The 23,415-nt window shown below is 43.3% G+C and overlaps 21 non-coding genes across 21 annotated transcripts; all 21 read right to left on the bottom strand.

Annotated features, from left to right (window-relative positions):
* Nucleotides 1-880: 880 nt before the first annotated feature.
* On the bottom strand, nt 881-963 carry TRNAL-CAG (transfer RNA leucine (anticodon CAG)). Its single transcript has one exon. It is a non-coding gene; the product is annotated as a tRNA-Leu (tRNA).
* A 632-nt stretch (nt 964-1,595) lies between these two features.
* Nucleotides 1,596-1,678, bottom strand: TRNAL-UAG (transfer RNA leucine (anticodon UAG)). Its single transcript has one exon. It is a non-coding gene; the product is annotated as a tRNA-Leu (tRNA).
* Nucleotides 1,679-2,972: 1,294 nt separating this feature from the next.
* TRNAL-CAG (transfer RNA leucine (anticodon CAG)) lies at nt 2,973-3,055 on the bottom strand. The gene has a single exon. It is a non-coding gene; the product is annotated as a tRNA-Leu (tRNA).
* A 1,733-nt stretch (nt 3,056-4,788) lies between these two features.
* TRNAL-AAG (transfer RNA leucine (anticodon AAG)) lies at nt 4,789-4,871 on the bottom strand. Its single transcript has one exon. It is a non-coding gene; the product is annotated as a tRNA-Leu (tRNA).
* A 2,008-nt stretch (nt 4,872-6,879) lies between these two features.
* On the bottom strand, nt 6,880-6,962 carry TRNAL-AAG (transfer RNA leucine (anticodon AAG)). Its single transcript has one exon. It is a non-coding gene; the product is annotated as a tRNA-Leu (tRNA).
* Nucleotides 6,963-7,863: 901 nt separating this feature from the next.
* On the bottom strand, nt 7,864-7,946 carry TRNAL-UAG (transfer RNA leucine (anticodon UAG)). Its single transcript has one exon. It is a non-coding gene; the product is annotated as a tRNA-Leu (tRNA).
* Nucleotides 7,947-8,970: 1,024 nt separating this feature from the next.
* Nucleotides 8,971-9,053, bottom strand: TRNAL-AAG (transfer RNA leucine (anticodon AAG)). Its single transcript has one exon. It is a non-coding gene; the product is annotated as a tRNA-Leu (tRNA).
* Nucleotides 9,054-9,954: 901 nt separating this feature from the next.
* On the bottom strand, nt 9,955-10,037 carry TRNAL-UAG (transfer RNA leucine (anticodon UAG)). The gene has a single exon. It is a non-coding gene; the product is annotated as a tRNA-Leu (tRNA).
* A 1,024-nt stretch (nt 10,038-11,061) lies between these two features.
* Nucleotides 11,062-11,144, bottom strand: TRNAL-AAG (transfer RNA leucine (anticodon AAG)). The gene has a single exon. It is a non-coding gene; the product is annotated as a tRNA-Leu (tRNA).
* A 901-nt stretch (nt 11,145-12,045) lies between these two features.
* Nucleotides 12,046-12,128, bottom strand: TRNAL-UAG (transfer RNA leucine (anticodon UAG)). Its single transcript has one exon. It is a non-coding gene; the product is annotated as a tRNA-Leu (tRNA).
* A 2,008-nt stretch (nt 12,129-14,136) lies between these two features.
* TRNAL-UAG (transfer RNA leucine (anticodon UAG)) lies at nt 14,137-14,219 on the bottom strand. The gene has a single exon. It is a non-coding gene; the product is annotated as a tRNA-Leu (tRNA).
* A 1,024-nt stretch (nt 14,220-15,243) lies between these two features.
* On the bottom strand, nt 15,244-15,326 carry TRNAF-AAA (transfer RNA phenylalanine (anticodon AAA)). Its single transcript has one exon. It is a non-coding gene; the product is annotated as a tRNA-Phe (tRNA).
* Nucleotides 15,327-16,227: 901 nt separating this feature from the next.
* Nucleotides 16,228-16,310, bottom strand: TRNAL-UAG (transfer RNA leucine (anticodon UAG)). The gene has a single exon. It is a non-coding gene; the product is annotated as a tRNA-Leu (tRNA).
* A 1,291-nt stretch (nt 16,311-17,601) lies between these two features.
* Nucleotides 17,602-17,684, bottom strand: TRNAL-CAG (transfer RNA leucine (anticodon CAG)). The gene has a single exon. It is a non-coding gene; the product is annotated as a tRNA-Leu (tRNA).
* A 632-nt stretch (nt 17,685-18,316) lies between these two features.
* TRNAL-UAG (transfer RNA leucine (anticodon UAG)) lies at nt 18,317-18,399 on the bottom strand. The gene has a single exon. It is a non-coding gene; the product is annotated as a tRNA-Leu (tRNA).
* A 1,024-nt stretch (nt 18,400-19,423) lies between these two features.
* On the bottom strand, nt 19,424-19,506 carry TRNAL-AAG (transfer RNA leucine (anticodon AAG)). The gene has a single exon. It is a non-coding gene; the product is annotated as a tRNA-Leu (tRNA).
* Nucleotides 19,507-19,692: 186 nt separating this feature from the next.
* TRNAL-CAG (transfer RNA leucine (anticodon CAG)) lies at nt 19,693-19,775 on the bottom strand. Its single transcript has one exon. It is a non-coding gene; the product is annotated as a tRNA-Leu (tRNA).
* A 632-nt stretch (nt 19,776-20,407) lies between these two features.
* TRNAL-UAG (transfer RNA leucine (anticodon UAG)) lies at nt 20,408-20,490 on the bottom strand. The gene has a single exon. It is a non-coding gene; the product is annotated as a tRNA-Leu (tRNA).
* A 1,024-nt stretch (nt 20,491-21,514) lies between these two features.
* Nucleotides 21,515-21,597, bottom strand: TRNAL-AAG (transfer RNA leucine (anticodon AAG)). The gene has a single exon. It is a non-coding gene; the product is annotated as a tRNA-Leu (tRNA).
* Nucleotides 21,598-21,783: 186 nt separating this feature from the next.
* TRNAL-CAG (transfer RNA leucine (anticodon CAG)) lies at nt 21,784-21,866 on the bottom strand. The gene has a single exon. It is a non-coding gene; the product is annotated as a tRNA-Leu (tRNA).
* Nucleotides 21,867-22,498: 632 nt separating this feature from the next.
* TRNAL-UAG (transfer RNA leucine (anticodon UAG)) lies at nt 22,499-22,581 on the bottom strand. Its single transcript has one exon. It is a non-coding gene; the product is annotated as a tRNA-Leu (tRNA).
* Between the last annotated feature and the right edge of the window lie 834 nt (nt 22,582-23,415).

Raw genomic sequence — 23,415 nt, 5'->3', positions numbered from 1 at the left:
AAAGTCTGAGCACAGGAACTCTTTTGCTCTTTAGCCCCTGGCCTGGGACTCACCCTCACTTGCTGAGGCGTGAAATTCTGCATACCAACTTTGCACAGAAGGTATGTTTGTGGTTGTTTGGGGATGGGTGGGAGGTCAAGAGCAGGGAAAAGCAGGTCTCCTTCACTACTAGACTCCTCTTCTATGCCTCCCTGCCATTCACTCACTCTGTCTTTGTTTCATTCTCTCCTTCCACAACACTCCTTCTCACTCACTCGCTCTATCACTTGTATTTTTGCCCTTGCTCTGCATTCTATAGTGGAAACAGCTCTTGAATGAAGCATCTGAAAATGACGTGACATAAAATTTAAAACCTCCTTATTGGAAACCTAAAACATCACAAGACTTAATGTAACCCATTTCTTTCATAAAAAAGATTTTTAAAGTACCCCACAAAACAAATATAAAACACCACGAGTGCTAGAAGAATATTACATTAACGTTAAAGATAGAATAGGGCAAATGCATTTGCAGTTGAAACTGAAGTTTGGTACTTATTCAGATATTATTTACATTGCCAATTTTTAGCTGAGATTCTAAAGGAACTGAGAGAGAAAATGGAATTCAAGTTTTGTCAGAAGTGGGATTCGAACCCACGCCTCCAGGAGAGACTGCGGCCTTAACGAAGTGCCTTAGACCACTCGGCCATCCTGACCCCATGCTGCTTTTTCATCTAAAGGGTGAGAAATATATTAGGAACCAAAAAATGCACAGAGCTTAGGCCAATAGTGGCTAGAGCAAGAAAAAAACTCACTGCACTCTTCCAAGAAGACAATCCTATAAGCCACTGCGAGGGAAATGATAATATTTCTCAAGAAAAAAAGTAGTGTAAACACAGGACTGTCAGAAGTGGGATTTGAACCCACACCTCCAGAGGAGACTGCGACCTGAACGCAGCGCCTTAGACCACTCGGCCATCCTGACTTGCTTTCACAGCATCTTCCAGAGGCCAGACAGCCATGTAGGTGAGGTACTGAAAAGGAATGCCCTCAATTTATTTATCCTATTATATGCACTTCCAACAGATCTTTGAACAATCTGTACAGAGCAGGACCTATGGAGAACTCTTTAGAACTTTGAGGCGAACAAAGAGAAAGTGCTATTCACCAGCCACTTGAACGGCTCAAAGCTGCTTTAAAATTGAGACAATAGCCACCTCTTGGCTGGCTAAAGCAATTTCAACAAGGGATCTCAAAGTCACAACATAGGGTGGAGTATGCAAATTTAAGCAGCCCCTGATCAAAGCCCTGAGGAAATTGCTGTAAGTGTGCTGGAGTCCAGTTGTCTACCAGATGAATGGCATTCTTCCAAATTTGCAGGGCCCGTCTGGCCAGGGCATACAAGAGCATGACTCTTCCAGATGACCTCTTACATGGGTCCTATGCTCATTTGGTAAGGATTGCGCTTTGTCAGCAAGACGTTATAGAACCTAAATATATGAGAAACCCCATCTCTCTTGACAAGAAGAGAACGGAATAACGTGCCAAGTGAAGACCAACAGATGCAACTTCCATCAGATGTTAACCTGATAAAGGAGATTAAATCTCCAAAAGGCATGTCAGAAGTGGGATTCGAACCCACGCCTCCAAAGGAGACTGTGGCCTAAACACAGCGCCTTAGACCTCTCGGCCATCCTGACAGTATATGCTTTTAAGAAATGAATAAAAGTTACTCAGAAACGTCTACCTCCATGCAAGCCTGAAATAATTTAAACCTTCAAACACAAGGTGCAACTTTATGCACAGGACAATAAACACAGAAGAACACATACGAAATCACTTTATTTCACAGGTATACAGTTTTCATGCTTTTAGAACACCACATACCTCTCACCATCTATTTAGGGTCCTGTATCCGACTCACAACATTTCCTTGCCTGCGACCTCTCTCTCTACACAAACAACTACAGCACAGGAAGTAGGAAGGCAATAGGTGGGGCAGTTTATGCAAATTTATGCTGCCAATGTGCCTTGCAGATTCATGCAGGATTTCTAGATCCTTGCTGGATACAAGAGAGTAGGCCTTGTTCCAGATAAACTATCCCTAGCAGGGAAAGTCTGAGCACAGGCACTCTTTTGCTCTTTAGCCCCTGGCCTGGGACTCACCCTCACTTGCTGAGGCGTGAAATTCTGCATACCAACTTTGCACAGAAGGTATGTTTGTGGTTGTTTGGGGATGGGTGGGAGGTCAAGAGCAGGGAAAAGCAGGTCTCCTTCACTACTAGACTCCTCTTCTATGCCTCCCTGCCGTTCACTCACTCTGTCTTTGTTTCATTCTCTCCTTCCACAACACTCCTTCTCACTCACTCGCTCTATCACTTGTATTTTTGCCCTTGCTCTGCATTCTATAGTGGAAACATCTCTTGAATGAAGCATCTGAAAATGACGTGACATAAAATTTAAAACCTCCTTATTGGAAACCTAAAACATCACAAGACTTAATGTAACCCATTTCTTTCATAAAAAAGATTTTTAAAGTACCCCACAAAACAAATATAAAACACCACGAGTGCTAGAAGAATATTACATTAATGTTAAAGATAGAATAGGGCAAATGCATTTGCAGTTGAAACTGAAGTTTGGTACTTATTCAGATATTATTTACATTGCCAATTTTTAGCTGAGATTCTAAAGGAACTGAGAGAGAAAATGGAATTCAAGTTTTGTCAGAAGTGGGATTCGAAGCCACGCCTCCAGGAGAGACTGCGGCCTTAACGCAGCGCCTTAGACCACTCGGCCATCCTGACCCTATGCTGCTTTTTCATCTAAAGGGTGAGAAAGATATTAGGAACCAAAAAATGCACAGAGCTGAGGCCTATAGTGGCTAGAGCAAGAAAAAAAACTCACTGCACTCTTCCAAGAAGACAATCCTATAAGCCACTGCGAGGGAAATGATCATATTTCTCAAGAAAAAAATTAGAGTAAACAGAGGACTGTCAGAAGTGGGATTTGAACCCACACCTCCAGAGGAGACTGCGACCTGAACGCAGCGCCTTAGACCACTCGGCCATCCTGACTTGCTTTCCCAGCATCTTCCAGAGGCCAGACAGCCATGCAGGTGAGGTACTGAAAAGGAATGCCCTCAATTTATTTATCCTATTATATGCACTTCCAACAGATCTTTGAACAATCTGTACAGAGCAGGACCTATGGAGAACTCTTTAGAAATTTGAGGCGAACAAAGAGAAAGTGCTATTCACCAGCCACTTGAACGGCTCAAAGCTGCTTTGAAATTGAGTCAATAGCCACCTCTTGGCTGGCTAAAGCAATTTCAACAAGGGATCTCAAAGTCACAACATAGCGTGGAGTATGCAAATTTAAGCAGCCCCTGATCAAAGCCCTAAGGAAATTGCTGTAAGTGTGCTGGAGTCCAGTTGTCTACCAGATGCATGGCATTCTTCCAAATTTGCAGGGCCCGTCTGGCCAGGGCATACAAGAGCATGACTCTTCCAGATGACCTCTTACATGGGTCCTATGCTCATTTGGTAAGGATTGCGCTTTGTCAGCAAGACGTTATAGAACCTAAATATATGAGAAACCCCATCTCTCTTGACAAGAGGAGAACGGAATAACGTGCCAGGTGAAGACCAACAGATGCAACTTCCATCAGATGTTAACCTGATAAAGGAGATTAAATCTCCAAAAGGCATGTCAGAAGTGGGATTCGAACGCACGCCTCCAAAGGAGACTGTGGCCTAAACACAGCACCTTAGACCTCTCGGCCATCCTGACAGTATAGGCTTTTAGGAAATGAATAAAAGTTACTCAGAAACGTCTACCTCCATGCAAGCCTGAAATAATTTAAACCTTCAAACACAAGGTGCAACTTTATGCACAGGACAATAAACACAGAAGAACACATACGAAAGCACTTTATTTCACAGGTATACAGTTTTCATGCTTTTAGAACACCACATACCTCTCACCAGCTATTTAGGGTCCTGTATCCGACTCACAACATTTCCTTGCCTGCGACCTCTCTCTCTACACAAACAACTACAGCACAGGAAGTAGGAAGGCAATAGGTGGGGCAGTTTATGCAAATTTATGCTGCCAATGTGCCTTGCAGATTCATGCAGGATTTCTAGATCCTTGCTGGATACAAGAGAGAAGGACTTGTTCCAGATAAACTATCCCTAGCAGGGAAAGTCTGAGCACAGGCACTCTTTTGCTCTTTAGCAACTGGCCTGGGACTCACCCTCACTTGCTGAGGCGTGAAGTTCTGCATACCAACTTTGCACAGAAGGTATGTTTGTGGTTGTTTGGGGATGGGTGGGAGGTCAAGAGCAGGGAAAAGCAGGTGTCCTTCACTACTAGACTCCTCTTCTATGCCTCCCTGCCATTCACTCACTCTGTCTTTGTTTCATTCTCTCCTTCCACAACACTCCTTCTCACTCACTCGCTCTATCACTTGTATTTTAGCCCTTGCTCTGCATTCTATAGTGGAAACAGCTCTTGAATGAAGCATCTGAAAATGACGTGACATAAAATTTAAAACCTCCTTATTGGAAACCTAAAACATCACAAGACTTAATGTAACCCATTTCTTTCATAAAAAAGATTTTTAAAGTACCCCACAAAACAAATATAAAACACCACGAGTGCTAGAAGAATATTACATTAACGTTAAAGATAGAATAGGGCAAACGCATTTGAAACTGAAGTTTGGTACTTATTCAGATATTATTTACATTGCCAATTTTTAGCTGAGATTCTAAAGGAACTGAGAGAGAAAATGGAATTCAAGTTTTGTCAGAAGTGGGATTCGAACCCATGCCTCCAGGAGAGACTGCGGCCTTAACGCAGCGCCTTAGACCACTCGGCCATCCTGACCCCATGCTGCTTTTTCATCTAAAGGGTGAGAAATATATTAGGAACCAAAAAATGCACAGAGCTTAGGCCAATAGTGGCTAGAGCAAGAAAAAAATTCACTGCACTCTTCCAAGAAGACAATCCTATAAGCCACTGCGAGGGAAATGATCATATTTCTCAAGAAAAAAAGTAGAGTAAACACTGGACTGTCAGAAGTGGGATTTGAACCCACACCTCCAGAGGAGACTGCGACCTGAACGCAGCGCCTTAGACCACTCGGCAATCCTGACTTGCTTTCCCAGCATCTTCCAGAGGCCAGACAGCCATGCAGGTGAGGTACTGAAAAGGAATGCCCTCAATTTATTTATCCTATTATATGCACTTCCAACAGATCTTTGAACAATCTGTATAGAGCAGGACCTATGGAGAACTCTTTAGAACTTTGAGGCGTACAAAGAGAAAGTGCTATTCACCAGCCACTTGAACGGCTCAAAGCTGCTTTGAAAGTGAGACAATAGCCACCTCTTGGCTGGCTAAAGCAATTTCAACAAGGGATCTCAAAGTCACAACATAGGGTGGAGTATGCAAATTTAAGCAGCCCCTGATCAAAGCCCTGAGGAAATTGCTGTAAGTGTGCTGGAGTCCAGTTGTCCACCAGATGAATGGCATTCTTCGAAATTTGCAGGGCCCGTCTGGCCAGGGCATACAAGAGTATGACTCTTCCAGATGACCTCTTACATGGGTCCTATGCTCATTTGGTAAGGATTGCGCTTTGTCAGCAAGACGTTATAGAACCTAAATATATGAGAAACCCCATCTCTCTTGACAAGAGGAGAACGGAATAACGTGCCAAGTGAAGACCAACAGATGCAACTTCCATCAGATGTTAACCTGATAAAGGAGATTAAATCTCCAAAAGGCATGTCAGAAGTGGAATTCGAACCCACGCCTCCAAAGGAGACTGTGGCCTAAACACAGCACCTTAGACCTCTCGGCCATCCTGACAGTATAGGATTTTAAGAAATGAATAAAAGTTACTCAGAAACGTCTACCTCCATGCAAGCCTGAAATAATTTAAACCTTCAAACACAAGGTGCAACTTTATGCACAGGACAATAAACACAGAAGAACACATACGAAAGCACTTTATTTCACAGGTATACAGTTTTCATGCTTTTAGAACACCACATACCTCTCACCAGCTATTTAGGGTCCTGTATCCGACTCACAACATTTCCTTGCCTGCGACCTCTCTCTCTACACAAACAACTACAGCACAGGAAGTAGGAAGGCAATAGGTGGGGCAGTTTATGCAAATTTATGCTGCCAATGTGCCTTGCAGATTCATGCAGGATTTCTAGATCCTTGCTGGATACAAGAGAGTAGGCCTTGTTCCAGATAAACTATCCCTAGCAGGGAAAGTCTGAGCACAGGCACTCTTTTGCTCTTTAGCCCCTGGCCTGGGACTCACCCTCACTTGCTGAGGCGTGAAATTCTGCATACCAACTTTGCACAGAAGGTATGTTTGTGGTTGTTTGGGGATGGGTGGGAGGTCAAGAGCAGGGAAAAGCAGGTCTCCTTCACTACTAGACTCCTCTTCTATGCCTCCCTGCCATTCACTCACTCTGTCTTTGTTTCGTTCTCTCCTTCCACAACACTCCTTCTCACTCACTCGCTCTATCACTTGTATTTTTGCCCTTGCTCTGCATTCTATAGTGGAAACATCTCTTGAATGAAGCATCTGAAAATGACGTGACATAAAATTTAAAACCTCCTTATTGGAAACCTAAAACATCACAAGACTTAATGTAACCCATTTCTTTCATAAAAAAGATTTTTAAAGTACCCCACAAAACAAATATAAAACACCACGAGTGCTAGAAGAATATTACATTAACGTTAAAGATAGAATAGGGCAAATGCATTTGCAGTTGAAACTGAAGTTTGGTACTTATTCAGATATTATTTACATTGCCAATTTTTAGCTGAGATTCTAAAGGAACTGAGAGAGAAAATGGAATTCAAGTTTTGTCAGAAGTGGGATTCGAACCCACGCCTCCAGGAGAGACTGCGGCCTTAACGCAGTGCCTTAGACCACTCGGCCATCCTGACCCCATGCTTCTTTTTCATCTAAAGGGTGAGAAAGATATTAGGAACCAAAAAATGCACAGAGCTGAGGCCAATAGTGGCTAGAGCAAGAAAAAAACTCACTGCACTCTTCCAAGAAGACAATCCTATAAGCCACTGCGAGGGAAATGATCATATTTCTCAAGAAAAAAATTAGAGTAAACACAGGACTGTCAGAAGTGGGATTTGAACCCACACCTCCAGAGGAGACTGCAACCTGAACGCAGCGCCTTAGACCACTCGGCCATCCTGACTTGCTTTCCCAGCATCTTCCAGAGGCCAGACAGCCATGCAGGTGAGGTACTGAAAAGGAATGCCCTCAATTTATTTATCCTATTATATGCACTTCCAACAGATCTTTGAACAATCTGTACAGAGCAGGACCTATGGAGAACTCTTTAGAACTTTGAGGCGAACAAAGAGAAAGTGCTATTCACCAGCCACTTGAACGGCTCAAAGCTGCTTTGAAATTGAGACAATAGCCACCTCTTGGCTGGCTAAAGCAATTTCAACAAGGGATCTCAAAGTCACAACATAGGGTGGAGTATGCAAATTTAAGCAGCCCCTGATCAAAGCCCTAAGGAAATTGCTGTAAGTGTGCTGGAGTCCAGTTGTCTACCAGATGCATGGCATTCTTCCAAATTTGCAGGGCCCTTCTGGCCAGGGCATACAAGAGCATGACTCTTCCAGATGACCTCTTACATGGGTCCTATGCTCATTTGGTAAGGATTGCGCTTTGTCAGCAAGACGTTATAGAACCTAAATATATGAGAAACCCCATCTCTCTTGACAAGAGGAGAACGGAATAACGTGCCAGGTGAAGACCAACAGATGCAACTTCCATCAGATGTTAACCTGATAAAGGAGATTAAATCTCCAAAAGGCATGTCAGAAGTGGGATTCGAACCCACGCCTCCAAAGGAGACTGTGGCCTAAACACAGCACCTTAGACCTCTCGGCCATCCTGACAGTATAGGCTTGTAAGAAATGAATAAAAGTTACTCAGAAACGTCTACCTCCATGCAAGCCTGAAATAATTTAAACCTTCAAACACAAGGTGCAACTTTATGCACAGGACAATAAACACAGAAGAACACATACGAAAGCACTTTATTTCACAGGTATACAGTTTTCATGCTTTTAGAACACCACATACCTCTCACCAGCTATTTAGGGTCCTGTATCCGACTCACAACATTTCCTTGCCTGCAACCTCTCTCTCTACACAAACAACTACAGCACAGGAAGTAGGAAGGCAATAGGTGGGGCAGTTTATGCAAATTTATGCTGCCAATGTGCCTTGCAGATTCATGCAGGATTTCTAGATCCTTGCTGGATACAAGAGAGTAGGCCTTGTTCCAGATAAACTATCCCTAGCAGGGAAAGTCTGAGCACAGGCACTCTTTTGCTCTTTAGCCCCTGGCCTGGGACTCACCCTCACTTGCTGAGGCGTGAAATTCTGCATACCAACTTTGCACAGAAGGTATGTTTGTGGTTGTTTGGGGATGGGTGGGAGGTCAAGAGCAGGGAAAAGCAGGTCTCCTTCACTACTAGACTCCTCTTCTATGCCTCCCTGCCGTTCACTCACTCTGTCTTTGTTTCATTCTCTCCTTCCACAACACTCCTTCTCACTCACTCGGTCTATCACTTGTATTTTTGCCCTTGCTCTGCATTCTATAGCGGAAACATCTCTTGAATGAAGCATCTGAAAATGACGTGACATAAAATTTAAAACCTCCTTATTGGAAACCTAAAACATCACAAGACTTAATGTAACCCATTTCTTTCATAAAAAAGATTTTTAAAGTACCCCACAAAACAAATATAAAACACCACGAGTGCTAGAAGAATATTACATTAACGTTAAAGATAGAATAGGGCAAATGCATTTGCAGTTGAAACTGAAGTTTGGTACTTATTCAGATATTATTTACATTGCCAATTTTTAGCTGAGATTCTAAAGGAACTGAGAGAGAAAATGGAATTCAAGTTTTGTCAGAAGTGGGATTTGAACCCACGCCTCCAGGAGAGACTGCGGCCTTAACGCAGCGCCTTAGACCACTCGGCCATCCTGACCCCATGCTGCTTTTTCATCTAAAGGGTGAGAAAGATATTAGGAACCAAAAAATGCACAGAGCTTAGGCCAATAGTGGCTAGAGCAAGAAAAAAACTCACTGCACTCTTCCAAGAAGACAATCCTATAAGCCACTGCGAGGGAAATGATCATATTTCTCAAGAAAAAAATTAGAGTATACACAGGACTGTCAGAAGTGGGATTTGAACCCACAACTCCAGAGGAGACTGCGACCTGAACGCAGCGCCTTAGACCACTCGGCCATCCTGACTTGCTTTCCCAGCATCTTCCAGAGGCCAGACAGCCATGCAGGTGAGGTACTGAAAAGGAATGCCCTCAATTTATTTATCCTATTATATGCACTTCCAACAGATCTTTGAACAATCTGTACAGAGCAGGACCTATGGAGAACTCTTTAGAACTTTGAGGCGAACAAAGAGAAAGTGCTATTCACCAGCCACTTGAACGGCTCAAAGCTGCTTTGAAATTGAGACAATAGCCACCTCTTGGCTGGCTAAAGCAATTTCAACAAGGGATCTCAAAGTCACAACATAGGGTGGAGTATGCAAATTTAAGCAGCCCCTGATCAAAGCCCTAAGGAAATTGCTGTAAGTGTGCTGGAGTCCAGTTGTCTACCAGATGCATGGCATTCTTCCAAATTTACAGGGCCCGTCTGGCCAGGGCATACAAGAGCATGACTCTTCCAGATGACCTCTTACATGGGTCCTATGCTCATTTGGTAAGGATTGCGCTTTGTCAGCAAGACGTTATAGAACCTAAATATATGAGAAACCCCATCTCTCTTGACAAGAGGAGAACGGAATAACGTGCCAAGTGAAGACCAACAGATGCAACTTCCATCAGATGTTAACCTGATAAAGGAGATTAAATCTCCAAAAGGCATGTCAGAAGTGGGATTCGAACCCACGCCTCCAAAGGAGACTGTGGCCTAAACACAGCGCCTTAGACCTCTCGGCCATCCTGACAGTATAGGCTTTTAAGAAATGAATAAAAGTTACTCAGAAACGTCTACCTCCATGCAAGCCTGAAATAATTTAAACCTTCAAACACAAGGTGCAACTTTATGCACAGGACAATAAACACAGAAGAACACATACGAAAGCACTTTATTTCACAGGTATACAGTTTTCATGCTTTTAGAACACCACATACCTCTCACCAGCTATTTAGGGTCCTGTATCCGACTCACAACATTTCCTTGCCTGCGACCTCTCTCTCTACACAATCAACTACAGCACAGGAAGTAGGAAGGCAATAGGTGGGGCAGTTTATGCAAATTTATGCTGCCAATGTGCCTTGCAGATTCATGCAGGATTTCTAGATCCTTGCTGGATACAAGAGAGTAGGCCTTGTTCCAGATAAACTATCCCTAGCAGGGAAAGTCTGAGCACAGGCACTCTTTTGCTCTTTAGCCCCTGGCCTGGGACTCACCCTCACTTGCTGAGGCGTGAAATTCTGCATACCAACTTTGCACAGAAGGTATGTTTGTGGTTGTTTGGGGATGGGTGGGAGGTCAAGAGCAGGGAAAAGCAGGTCTCCTTCACTACTAGACTCCTCTTCTATGCCTCCCTGCCGTTCACTCACTCTGTCTTTGTTTCATTCTCTCCTTCCACAACACTCCTTCTCACTCACTCGGTCTATCACTTGTATTTTTGCCCTTGCTCTGCATTCTATAGCGGAAACATCTCTTGAATGAAGCATCTGAAAATGACGTGACATAAAATTTAAAACCTCCTTATTGGAAACCTAAAACATCACAAGACTTAATGTAACCCATTTCTTTCATAAAAAAGATTTTTAAAGTACCCCACAAAACAAATATAAAACACCACGAGTGCTAGAAGAATATTACATTAACGTTAAAGATAGAATAGGGCAAATGCATTTGCAGTTGAAACTGAAGTTTGGTACTTATTCAGATATTATTTACATTGCCAATTTTTAGCTGAGATTCTAAAGGAACTGAGAGAGAAAATGGAATTCAAGTTTTGTCAGAAGTGGGATTTGAACCCACGCCTCCAGGAGAGACTGCGGCCTTAACGCAGCGCCTTAGACCACTCGGCCATCCTGACCCCATGCTGCTTTTTCATCTAAAGGGTGAGAAAGATATTAGGAACCAAAAAATGCACAGAGCTTAGGCCAATAGTGGCTAGAGCAAGAAAAAAACTCACTGCACTCTTCCAAGAAGACAATCCTATAAGCCACTGCGAGGGAAATGATCATATTTCTCAAGAAAAAAATTAGAGTATACACAGGACTGTCAGAAGTGGGATTTGAACCCACAACTCCAGAGGAGACTGCGACCTGAACGCAGCGCCTTAGACCACTCGGCCATCCTGACTTGCTTTCCCAGCATCTTCCAGAGGCCAGACAGCCATGCAGGTGAGGTACTGAAAAGGAATGCCCTCAATTTATTTATCCTATTATATGCACTTCCAACAGATCTTTGAACAATCTGTACAGAGCAGGACCTATGGAGAACTCTTTAGAACTTTGAGGCGAACAAAGAGAAAGTGCTATTCACCAGCCACTTGAACGGCTCAAAGCTGCTTTGAAATTGAGACAATAGCCACCTCTTGGCTGGCTAAAGCAATTTCAACAAGGGATCTCAAAGTCACAACATAGGGTGGAGTATGCAAATTTAAGCAGCCCCTGATCAAAGCCCTAAGGAAATTGCTGTAAGTGTGCTGGAGTCCAGTTGTCTACCAGATGCATGGCATTCTTCCAAATTTACAGGGCCCGTCTGGCCAGGGCATACAAGAGCATGACTCTTCCAGATGACCTCTTACATGGGTCCTATGCTCATTTGGTAAGGATTGCGCTTTGTCAGCAAGACGTTATAGAACCTAAATATATGAGAAACCCCATCTCTCTTGACAAGAGGAGAACGGAATAACGTGCCAAGTGAAGACCAACAGATGCAACTTCCATCAGATGTTAACCTGATAAAGGAGATTAAATCTCCAAAAGGCATGTCAGAAGTGGGATTCGAACCCACGCCTCCAAAGGAGACTGTGGCCTAAACACAGCGCCTTAGACCTCTCGGCCATCCTGACAGTATAGGCTTTTAAGAAATGAATAAAAGTTACTCAGAAACGTCTACCTCCATGCAAGCCTGAAATAATTTAAACCTTCAAACACAAGGTGCAACTTTATGCACAGGACAATAAACACAGAAGAACACATACGAAAGCACTTTATTTCACAGGTATACAGTTTTCATGCTTTTAGAACACCACATACCTCTCACCAGCTATTTAGGGTCCTGTATCCGACTCACAACATTTCCTTGCCTGCGACCTCTCTCTCTACACAATCAACTACAGCACAGGAAGTAGGAAGGCAATAGGTGGGGCAGTTTATGCAAATTTATGCTGCCAATGTGCCTTGCAGATTCATGCAGGATTTCTAGATCCTTGCTGGATACAAGAGAGTAGGCCTTGTTCCAGATAAACTATCCCTAGCAGGGAAAGTCTGAGCACAGGCACTCTTTTGCTCTTTAGCCCCTGGCCTGGGACTCACCCTCACTTGCTGAGGCGTGAAATTCTGCATACCAACTTTGCACAGAAGGTATGTTTGTGGTTGTTTGGGGATGGGTGGGAGGTCAAGAGCAGGGAAAAGCAGGTCTCCTTCACTACTAGACTACTCTTCTATGCCTCCCTGCCGTTCACTCACTCTGTCTTTGTTTCATTCTGTCCTTCCACAACACTCCTTCTCACTCACTCGCTCTATCACTTGTATTTTTGCCCTTGCTCTGCATTCTATAGTGGAAACATCTCTTGAATGAAGCATCTGAAAATGACGTGACATAAAATTTAAAACCTCCTTATTGGAAACCTAAAACATCACAAGACTTAATGTAACCCATTTCTTTCATAAAAAAGATTTTTAAAGTACCCCACAAAAGAAATATAAAACACCACGAGTGCTAGAAGAATATTACATTAACGTTAAAGATAGAATAGGGCAAATGCATTTGCAGTTGAAACTGAAGTTTGGTACTTATTCAGATATTATTTACATTGCCAATTTTTGGCTGAGATTCTAAAGGAACTGAGAGAGAAAATGGAATTCAAGTTTTGTCAGAAGTGGGATTTGAACCAACGCCTCCAGGAGAGACTGCGGCCTTAACGCAGTGCCTTAGACCACTCGGCCATCCTGACCCCATGCTTCTTTTTCATCTAAAGGGTGAGAAAGATATTAGGAACCAAAAAATGCACAGAGCTGGGGCCAATCGTGGCTAGAGCAAGAAAAAAACTCACTGCACTCTTCCAAGAAGACAATCCTATAAGCCACTGCGAGGGAAATGATCATATTTCTCAAGAAAAAAATTAGAGTAAACACAGGACTGTCAGAAGTGGGATTTGAACCCACACCTCCAGAGGAGACTGCAACCTGAACGCAGCGCCTTAGACCACTCGGCCATCCTGACTTGCTTTCCCAGCATCTTCCAGAGGCCAGACAGCCATGCAGGTGAGGTACTGAAAAGGAATGCCCTCAATTTATTTATCCTATTATATGCACTTCCAACAGATCTTTGAACAATCTGTACAGAGCAGGACCTATGGAGAACTCTTTAGAACTTTGAGGCGAACAAAGAGAAAGTGCTATTCACCAGCCACTTGAACGGCTCAAAGCTGCTTTGAAATTGAGACAATAGCCACCTCTTGGCTGGCTAAAGCAATTTCAACAAGGGATCTCAAAGTCACAACATAGGGTGGAGTATGCAAATTTAAGCAGCCCCTGATCAAAGCCCTAAGGAAATTGCTGTAAGTGTGCTGGAGTCCAGTTGTCTACCAGATGCATGGCATTCTTCCAAATTTGCAGGGCCCTTCTGGCCAGGGCATACAAGAGCATGACTCTTCCAGATGACCTCTTACATGGGTCCTATGCTCATTTGGTAAGGATTGCGCTTTGTCAGCAAGACGTTATAGAACCTAAATATATGAGAAACCCCATCTCTCTTGACAAGAGGAGAACGGAATAACGTGCCAGGTGAAGACCAACAGATGCAACTTCCATCAGATGTTAACCTGATAAAGGAGATTAAATCTCCAAAAGGCATGTCAGAAGTGGGATTCGAACCCACGCCTCCAAAGGAGACTGTGGCCTAAACACAGCACCTTAGACCTCTCGGCCATCCTGACAGTATAGGCTTGTAAGAAATGAATAAAAGTTACTCAGAAACGTCTACCTCCATGCAAGCCTGAAATAATTTAAACCTTCAAACACAAGGTGCAACTTTATGCACAGGACAATAAACACAGAAGAACACATACGAAAGCACTTTATTTCACAGGTATACAGTTTTCATGCTTTTAGAACACCACATACCTCTCACCAGCTATTTAGGGTCCTGTATCCGACTCACAACATTTCCTTGCCTGCAACCTCTCTCTCTACACAAACAACTACAGCACAGGAAGTAGGAAGGCAATAGGTGGGGCAGTTTATGCAAATTTATGCTGCCAATGTGCCTTGCAGATTCATGCAGGATTTCTAGATCCTTGCTGGATACAAGAGAGTAGGCCTTGTTCCAGATAAACTATCCCTAGCAGGGAAAGTCTGAGCACAGGCACTCTTTTGCTCTTTAGCCCCTGGCCTGGGACTCACCCTCACTTGCTGAGGCGTGAAAATCTGCATACCAACTTTGCACAGAAGGTATGTTTGTGGTTGTTTGGGGATGGGTGGGAGGTCAAGAGCAGGGAAAAGCAGGTCTCCTGCACTACTAGACTCCTCTTCTATGCCTCCCTGCCATTCACTCACTCTGTCTTTGTTTCATTCTCTCCTTCCACAACACTCCTTCTCACTCACTCGCTCTATCACTTGTATTTTTGCCCTTGCTCTGCATTCTATAGTGGAAACATCTCTTGAATGAAGCATCTGAAAATGACGTGACATAAAATTTAAAACCTCCTTATTGGAAACCTAAAAAATCACAAGACTTAATGTAACCCATTTCTTTCATAAAAAAGATTTTTAAAGTACCCCACAAAACAAATATAAAACACCACGAGTGCTAGAAGAATATTACATTAACGTTAAAGATAGAATAGGGCAAATGCATTTGCAGTTGAAACTGAAGTTTGGTACTTATTCAGATATTATTTACATTGCCAATTTTAAGCTGAGATTCTAAAGGAACTGAGAGAGAAAATGGAATTCAAGTTTTGTCAGAAGTGGGATTTGAACCCACGCCTCCAGGAGAGACTGCGGCTTTAACGCAGCGCCTTAGACCACTCGGCCATCCTGACCCCATGCTGCTTTTTCATCTAAAGGGTGAGAAAGATATTAGGAACCAAAAAATACACAGAGCTTAGGCCAATAGTGGCTAGAGCAAGAAAAAAACTCACTGCACTCTTCCAAGAAGAAAATCCTATAAGCCACTGCGAGGGAAATGATCATATTTCTCAAGAAAAAAATTAGAGTAAACACAGGACTGTCAGAAGTGGGATTTGAACCCACACCTCCAGAGGAGACTGCTACCTGAACGCAGCGCCTTAGACCACTCGGCCATCCTGACTTGCTTTCCCAGCATCTTCCAGAGGCCAGACAGCCATGCAGGTGAGGTACTGAAAAGGAATGCCCTCAATTTATTTATCCTATTATATGCACTTCCAACAGATCTTTGAACAATCTGTACAGAGCAGGACCTATGGAGAACTCTTTAGAACTTTGAGGCGAACAAAGAGAAAGTGCTATTCACCAGCCACTTGAACGGCTCAAAGCTGCTTTGAAATTGAGACAATAGCCACCTCTTGGCTGGCTAAAGCAATTTCAACAAGGGATCTCAAAGTCACAACATAGGGTGGAGTATGCAAATTTAAGCAGCCCCTGATCAAAGCCCTAAGGAAATTGCTGTAAGTGTGCTGGAGTCCAGTTGTCTACCAGATGCATGGCATTCTTCCAAATTTGCAGGGCCCGTCTGGCCAGGGCATACAAGAGCATGACTCTTCCAGATGACCTCTTACATGGGTCCTATGCTCATTTGGTAAGGATTGCGCTTTGTCAGCAAGACGTTATAGAACCTAAATATATGAGAAACCCCATCTCTCTTGACAAGAGGAGAACGGAATAACGTGCCAAGTGAAGACCAACAGATGCAACTTCCATCAGATGTTAACCTGATAAAGGAGATTAAATCTCCAAAAGGCATGTCAGAAGTGGGATTCGAACCCACGCCTCCAAAGGAGACTGTGGTCTAAACACAGCACCTTAGACCTCTCGGCCATCCTGACAGTATAGGCTTTTAAGAAATGAATAAAAGTTACTCAGAAACGTCTACCTCCATGCAAGCCTGAAATAATTTAAACCTTCAAACACAAGGTGCAACTTTATGCACATTACAATAAACACAGAAGAACACATACGAAAGCACTTTATTTCACAGGTATACAGTTTTCATTCTTTTAGAACACCACATACCTCTCACCAGCTATTTAGGGTCCTGTATCCGACTCACAACATTTCCTTGCCTGCGACCTCTCTCTCTACACAAACAACTACAGCACAGGAAGTAGGAAGGCAATAGGTGGGGCAGTTTATGCAAATTTATGCTGCCAATGTGCCTTGCAGATTCATGCAGGATTTCTAGATCCTTGCTGGATACAAGAGAGTAGGCCTTGTTCCAGATAAACTATCCCTAGCAGGGAAAGTCTGAGCACAGGCACTCTTTTGCTCTTTAGCCCCTGGCCTGGGACTCACCCTCACTTGCTGAGGCGTGAAATTCTGCATACCAACTTTTCACAGAAGGTATGTATGTGGTTGTTTGGGGATGGGTGGGAGGTCAAGAGCAGGGAAAAGCAGGTCTCCTTCACTACTAGACTACTCTTCTATGCCTCCCTGCCGTTCACTCACTCTGCCTTTGTTTCATTCTCTCATTCCACAACACTCCTTCTCACTCACTCGCTCTATCACTTGTATTTTTGCCCTTGCTCTGCATTCTATAGTGGAAACATCTCTTGAATGAAGCATCTGAAAATGACGTGACAAAATTTAAAACCTCCTTATTGGAAACCTAAAACATCACAAGACTTAATGTAACCTATTTCTTTCATAAAAAAGATTTTTAAAGTACCCCACAAAACAAATATAAAACACCACGAGTGCTAGAAGAATATTACATTAACGTTAAAGATAGAATAGGGCAAATGCATTTGCAGTTGAAACTGAAGTTTGGTACTTATTCAGATATTATTTACATTGCCAATTTTTAGCTGAGATTCTAAAGGAACTGAGAGAGAAAATGGAATTCAAGTTTTGTCAGAAGTGGGATTTGAACCGACGCCTCCAGGAGAGACTGCGGCCTTAACGCAGCGCCTTAGACCACTCGGCCATCCTGACCCCATGCTGCTTTTTCATCTAAAGGGTGAGAAAGATATTAGGAACCAAAAAATGCACAGAGCTTAGGCCAATAGTGGCTAGAGCAAGAAAAAAACTCACTGCACTCTTCCAAGAAGACAATCCTATAAGCCACTGCGAGGGAAATGATCATATTTCTCAAGAAAAAAATTAGAGTAAACACAGGACTGTCAGAAGTGGGATTTGAACCCACACCTCCAGAGGAGACTGCGACCTGAACGCAGCACCTTAGACCACTCGGCCATCCTGACTTGCTTTCCCAGCATCTTCCAGAGGCCAGACAGCCATGCAGGTGAGGTACTGAAAAGGAATGCCCTCAATTTATTTATCCTATTATATGCACTTCCAACAGATCTTTGAACAATCTGTACAGAGCAGGACCTATGGAGAACTCTTTAGAACTTTGAGGCGAACAAAGAGAAAGTGCTATTCACCAGCCACTTGAACGGCTCAAAGCTGCTTTGAAATTGAGACAATAGCCACCTCTTGGCTGGCTAAAGCAATTTCAACAAGGGATCTCAAAGTCACAACATAGGGTGGAGTATGCAAATTTAAGCAGCCCCTGATCAAAGCCCTGAGGAAATTGCTGTAAGTGTGCTGGAGTCCAGTTGTCTACCAGATGAATGGCATTCTTCCAAATTTGCTGGGCCCGTCTGGCCAGGGCATACAAGAGCATGACTCTTCCAGATGACCTCTTACATGGGTCCTATGCTCATTTGGTAAGGATTGCGCTTTGTCAGCAAGACGTTATAGAACCTAAATATATGAGAAACCCCATCTCTCTTGACAAGAGGAGAACGGAATAACGTGCCAAGTGAAGACCAACAGATGCAACTTCCATCAGATGTTAACCTGATAAAGGAGATTAAATCTCCAAAAGGCATGTCAGAAGTGGGATTCGAACCCACGCCTCCAAAGGAGACTGTGGCCTAAACACAGCGCCTTAGACCTCTCGGCCATCCTGACAGTATATGCTTTTAAGAAATGAATAAAAGTTACTCAGAAACGTCTACCTCCATGCAAGCCTGAAATAATTTAAACCTTCAAACACAAGGTGCAACTTTATGCACAGGACAATAAACACAGAAGAACACATACGAAAGCACTTTATTTCACAGGTATACAGTTTTCATGCTTTTAGAACACCACATACCTCTCACCAGCTATTTAGGGTCCTGTATCCGACTCACAACATTTCCTTGCCTGCGACCTCTCTCTCTACACAAACAACTACAGCACAGGAAGTAGGAAGGCAATAGGTGGGGCAGTTTATGCAAATTTATGCTGCCAATGTGCCTTGCAGATTCATGCAGGATTTCTAGATCCTTGCTGGATACAAGAGAGTAGGCCTTGTTCCAGATAAACTATCCCTAGCAGGGAAAGTCTGAGCACAGGCACTCTTTTGCTCTTTAGCCCCTGGCCTGGGACTCACCCTCACTTGCTGAGGCGTGAAATTCTGCATACCAACTTTGCACAGAAGGTATGTTTGTGGTTGTTTGGGGATGGGTGGGAGGTCAAGAGCAGGGAAAAGCAGGTCTCCTTCACTACTAGACTCCTCTTCTATGCCTCCCTGCCATTCACTCACTCTGTCTTTGTTTCATTCTCTCCTTCCACAACACTCCTTCTCACTCACTCGCTCTATCACTTGTATTTTTGCCCTTGCTCTGCATTCTATAGTGGAAACATCTCTTGAATGAAGCATCTGAAAATGACGTGACATAAAATTTAAAACCTCCTTATTGGAAACCTAAAACATCACAAGACTTAATGTAACCCATTTCTTTCATAAAAAAGATTTTTAAAGTACCCCACAAAAGAAATATAAAACACCACGAGTGCTAGAAGAATATTACATTAACGTTAAAGATAGAATAGGGCAAATGCATTTGCAGTTGAAACTGAAGTTTGGTACTTATTCAGATATTATTTACATTGCCAATTTTTAGCTGAGATTCTAAAGGAACTGAGAGAGAAAATGGAATTCAAGTTTTGTCAGAAGTGGGATTTGAACCCACGCCTCCAGGAGAGACTGCGGCCTTAACGCAGCGCCTTAGACCACTCGGCCATCCTGACCCCATGCTGCTTTTTCATCTAAAGGGTGAGAAAGATATTAGGAACCAAAAAATGCACAGAGCTTAGGCCAATAGTGGCTAGAGCAAGAAAAAAACTCACTGCACTCTTCCAAGAAGACAATCCTATAAGCCACTGCGAGGGAAATGATCATATTTCTCAAGAAAAAAATTAGAGTAAACACAGGACTGTCAGAAGTGGGATTTGAACCCACACCTCCAGAGGAGACTGCGACCTGAACGCAGCGCCTTAGACCACTCGGCCATCCTGACTTGCTTTCCCAGCATCTTCCAGAGGCCAGACAGCCATGCAGGTGAGGTACTGAAAAGGAATGCCCTCAATTTATTTATCCTATTATATGCACTTCCAACAGATCTTTGAACAATCTGTACAGAGCAGGACCTATGGAGAACTCTTTAGAACTTTGAGGCGAACAAAGAGAAAGTGCTATTCACCAGCCACTTGAACGGCTCAAAGCTGCTTTGAAATTGAGACAATAGCCACCTCTTGGCTGGCTAAAGCAATTTCAACAAGGGATCTCAAAGTCACAACATAGGGTGGAGTATGCAAATTTAAGCAGCCCCTGATCAAAGCCCTGAGGAAATTGCTGTAAGTGTGCTGGAGTCCAGTTGTCTACCAGATGAATGGCATTCTTCCAAATTTGCTGGGCCCGTCTGGCCAGGGCATACAAGAGCATGACTCTTCCAGATGACCTCTTACATGGGTCCTATGCTCATTTGGTAAGGATTGCGCTTTGTCAGCAAGACGTTATAGAACCTAAATATATGAGAAACCCCATCTCTCTTGACAAGAGGAGAACGGAATAACGTGCCAAGTGAAGACCAACAGATGCAACTTCCATCAGATGTTAACCTGATAAAGGAGATTAAATCTCCAAAAGGCATGTCAGAAGTGGGATTCGAACCCACGCCTCCAAAGGAGACTGTGGCCTAAACACAGCGCCTTAGACCTCTCGGCCATCCTGACAGTATATGCTTTTAAGAAATGAATAAAAGTTACTCAGAAACGTCTACCTCAATGCAAGCCTGAAATAATTTAAACCTTCAAACACAAGGTGCAACTTTATGCACAGGACAATAAACACAGAAGAACACATACGAAAGCACTTTATTTCACAGGTATACAGTTTTCATGCTTTTAGAACACCACATACCTCTCACCAGCTATTTAGGGTCCTGTATCCGACTCACAACATTTCCTTGCCTGCGACCTCTCTCTCTACACAAACAACTACAGCACAGGAAGTAGGAAGGCAATAGGTGGGGCAGTTTATGCAAATTTATGCTGCCAATGTGCCTTGCAGATTCATGCAGGATTTCTAGATCCTTGCTGGATACAAGAGAGTAGGCCTTGTTCCAGATAAACTATCCCTAGCAGGGAAAGTCTGAGCACAGGCACTCTTTTGCTCTTTAGCCCCTGGCCTGGGACTCACCCTCACTTGCTGAGGCGTGAAATTCTGCATACCAACTTTGCACAGAAGGTATGTTTGTGGTTGTTTGGGGATGGGTGGGAGGTCAAGAGCAGGGAAAAGCAGGTCTCCTTCACTACTAGACTCCTCTTCTATGCCTCCCTGCCATTCACTCACTCTGTCTTTGTTTCATTCTCTCCTTCCACAACACTCCTTCTCACTCACTCGCTCTATCACTTGTATTTTTGCCCTTGCTCTGCATTCTATAGTGGAAACATCTCTTGAATGAAGCATCTGAAAATGACGTGACATAAAATTTAAAACCTCCTTATTGGAAACCTAAAACATCACAAGACTTAATGTAACCCATTTCTTTCATAAAAAAGATTTTTAAAGTACCCCACAAAACAAATATAAAACACCACGAGTGCTAGAAGAATATTACATTAACGTTAAAGATAGAATAGGGCAAATGCATTTGCAGTTGAAACTGAAGTTTGGTACTTATTCAGATATTACTTACATTGCCAATTTTTAGCTGAGATTCTAAAGGAACTGAGAGAGAAAATAGAATTCAAGTTTTGTCAGAAGTGGGATTTGAACCCACGCCTCCAGGAGAGACTGCGGCCTTAACGCAGCGCCTTAGACCACTCGGCCATCCTGACCCCATGCTGCTTTTTCATCTAAAGGGTGAGAAAGATATTAGGAACCAAAAAATGCACAGAGCTTAGGCCAATAGTGGCTAGAGCAAGAAAAAAACTCACTGCACTCTTCCAAGAAGACAATCCTATAAGCCACTGCGAGGGAAATGATCATATTTCTCAAGAAAAAAATTAGAGTAAACACAGGACTGTCAGAAGTGGGATTTGAACCCACACCTCCAGAGGAGACTGCGACCTGAACGCAGCACCTTAGACCACTCGGCCATCCTGACTTGCTTTCCCAGCATCTTCCAGAGGCCAGACAGCCATGCAGGTGAGGTACTGAAAAGGAATGCCCTCAATTTATTTATCCTATTATATGCACTTCCAACAGATCTTTGAACAATCTGTACAGAGCAGGACCTATGGAGAACTCTTTAGAACTTTGAGGCGAACAAAGAGAAAGTGCTATTCACCAGCCACTTGAACGGCTCAAAGCTGCTTTGAAATTGAGACAATAGCCACCTCTTGGCTGGCTAAAGCAATTTCAACAAGGGATCTCAAAGTCACAACATAGGGTGGAGTATGCAAATTTAAGCAGCCCCTGATCAAAGCCCTGAGGAAATTGCTGTAAGTGTGCTGGAGTCCAGTTGTCTACCAGATGAATGGCATTCTTCCAAATTTGCTGGGCCCGTCTGGCCAGGGCATACAAGAGCATGACTCTTCCAGATGACCTCTTACATGGGTCCTATGCTCATTTGGTAAGGATTGCGCTTTGTCAGCAAGACGTTATAGAACCTAAATATATGAGAAACCCCATCTCTCTTGACAAGAGGAGAACGGAATAACGTGCCAAGTGAAGACCAACAGATGCAACTTCCATCAGATGTTAACCTGATAAAGGAGATTAAATCTCCAAAAGGCATGTCAGAAGTGGGATTCGAACCCACGCCTCCAAAGGAGACTGTGGCCTAAACACAGCGCCTTAGACCTCTCGGCCATCCTGACAGTATATGCTTTTAAGAAATGAATAAAAGTTACTCAGAAACGTCTACCTCCATGCAAGCCTGAAATAATTTAAACCTTCAAACACAAGGTGCAACTTTATGCACAGGACAATAAACACAGAAGAACACATACGAAAGCACTTTATTTCACAGGTATACAGTTTTCATGCTTTTAGAACACCACATACCTCTCACCAGCTATTTAGGGTCCTGTATCCGACTCACAACATTTCCTTGCCTGCGACCTCTCTCTCTACACAAACAACTACAGCACAGGAAGTAGGAAGGCAATAGGTGGGGCAGTTTATGCAAATTTATGCTGCCAATGTGCCTTGCAGATTCATGCAGGATTTCTAGATCCTTGCTGGATACAAGAGAGTAGGCCTTGTTCCAGATAAACTATCCCTAGCAGGGAAAGTCTGAGCACAGGCACTCTTTTGCTCTTTAGCCCCTGGCCTGGGACTCACCCTCACTTGCTGAGGCGTGAAATTCTGCATACCAACTTTGCACAGAAGGTATGTTTGTGGTTGTTTGGGGGATGGGTGGGAGGTCAAGAGCAGGGAAAAGCAGGTCTCCTTCACTACTAGACTCCTCTTCTATGCCTCCCTGCCATTCACTCACTCTGTCTTTGTTTCATTCTCTCCTTCCACAACACTCCTTCTCACTCACTCGCTCTATCACTTGTATTTTTGCCCTTGCTCTGCATTCTATAGTGGAAACATCTCTTGAATGAAGCATCTGAAAATGACGTGACATAAAATTTAAAACCTCCTTATTGGAAACCTAAAACATCACAAGACTTAATGTAACCCATTTCTTTCATAAAAAAGATTTT

Source organism: Triturus cristatus, unplaced genomic scaffold (assembly GCF_964204655.1).
Source record: "Triturus cristatus unplaced genomic scaffold, aTriCri1.1 SCAFFOLD_262, whole genome shotgun sequence".
Lineage (NCBI taxonomy): Eukaryota > Metazoa > Chordata > Amphibia > Caudata > Salamandridae > Triturus > Triturus cristatus.
The sequence above is the reverse complement of the archived record's forward strand: the minus strand, read 5'-3'. Positions and strand labels throughout refer to the sequence as shown.